The sequence below is a fragment of the Mastomys coucha genome, chromosome X (genome assembly GCF_008632895.1).
Source record: "Mastomys coucha isolate ucsf_1 chromosome X, UCSF_Mcou_1, whole genome shotgun sequence".
Classification (NCBI taxonomy): Eukaryota; Metazoa; Chordata; class Mammalia; order Rodentia; family Muridae; genus Mastomys; species Mastomys coucha.
In genome coordinates, this window is record NC_045030.1 from 80,606,257 (window position 1) to 80,607,729 (window position 1,473).

General features: G+C 51.3%; 1 protein-coding gene across 4 annotated transcripts in view; it reads right to left on the reverse strand.

Moving 5' to 3' along the window:
* LOC116086580 (transmembrane gamma-carboxyglutamic acid protein 1-like) overlaps positions 1–663 on the reverse strand; it is a 92,931-nt gene extending 92,268 nt beyond the window's left edge. For all 4 annotated transcript variants that reach the window (XM_031364796.1, XM_031364801.1, XM_031364790.1 and 1 more), the window contains exon 1: positions 509–663. The gene's annotated coding sequence lies outside the window, so the exon portion shown is untranslated. The remainder of the gene's footprint in view (positions 1–508) is intronic.
* Between the last annotated feature and the right edge of the window lie 810 nt (positions 664–1,473).

The following is a 1,473-nucleotide window of genomic DNA, read 5'->3' on the forward strand; positions in this document are numbered from 1 at the left end:
GCCTTTGTTAAAAAATGTCCAGGCACAACGTATCAGAAGAGGGACACATTCCCGGGGAAGGAAAGTCATAGGAACGCCACACCCTCTATTGCAACAGCCTAGGCCAACAACCCACCTCCCCCAAATCCTCTCCCCAGCGACAGGAAATGTTCCTGCCCACTCGGCACCGCGGGAAAGCAGCACGAGGGAAAAGAGTAAGCTGGGATACCGCTCGGGGGCACCAAGAAGGGGGACTGAACTTGAAGCTGGGCCACCTTCCAGGGCCCTCAAGCGAACGTTCCCGGGCTGGCCAAGCTCAAGTGCGGTCTAAACTCCTGTCTTCCTTCTTCCAACTCAGCTGCTCCTACACACCTTGCAGTCTCCCGCCACCGCTCACTCCTCTACACATGCGGCTGGAGCCTGGCAACCTCGGAAAGCCCCGCCACCAAAACAGCTGCACGGAGTTTTCCCTAACCCGGTCAAAGTCTTCCATACACACCCGAGTTCCTTTCCGGCTGTAACCACGTACCTTTCCAAGGAGTCCCGCACCGCTGCCGCACTCAACGTGAGCCCCACTCCGCTACTACGCGATAGCCGAGCCGCTAGCCGCGCCTGCGCGCTCCCGCTACTTCTGAGCTAGGAGCGGAGAGGGAGCCAGCAGCTGCGGCCGCTGCGAAGAGCAATAGGAAGCGGTGGGACTCACTCCAGGACGGTTAAGGGAAAGGGGGCGGGGCCAGGAGGGGTGGGAAGCAAGGGGCGTGGCCAGGCGGGAAGGGAAGGGAAGGGAAGAGTAGCGCTTCCACCCCTGTGTGCTTGCTAAGACATTGAGCTGGAGCCCAGCTAGAAAAGCTGCCATTATCCTATCTATGGGTCCCCATACCTACCCAGGAGCAAACCTTGCTTGGAGCAGAACCAAACAGTTGTTGGAGCAGCGGTCTGTGGACTTACAACTCCATTACATCTTTTCCTTTATTAATTCTCATTCCACGTTTTCCTCAGCCTTAGTAGGACTAAATGAATATGTTTTGAGTGTTTACAGCTCAGAGAATTGCCCTTTCCCTGGAAACAAATTTGCACTATTGCTTCTGAACAACTTCTGAGGCCAACAACCTGAAATCTCTTCAAAACAGAATTTTTTAAAAAAAAAAAAAATAGGCTCTTGATTTGAGGCCCTGGCTGTTTTTATACTCTGTATATAGCCCAAGTTAGCCTCTGCCTAGTGAAGATCCTGCCTCAGAATCCCAAAGTGCTGCTATTTCAGGTGTCTGCCACAGCACCCTGCTCTGAATAATTACCTTGGTAAAATCCATCTAAATGCCTTGGGAAAGGAGAACACAAGTTGTCAAATAAGGCCTATTTTTAAAGTCTTTGTTGGGTGTTTATAATTTGAACACTAAAAGGCTTCTAAAGGCTTCTCTTAGATATGGGATCTAAAGCCATGTTGTCTGGTACACTTTCTTCTGGTGTTTACCAATTCAAGAAGCCTAAAGTGAT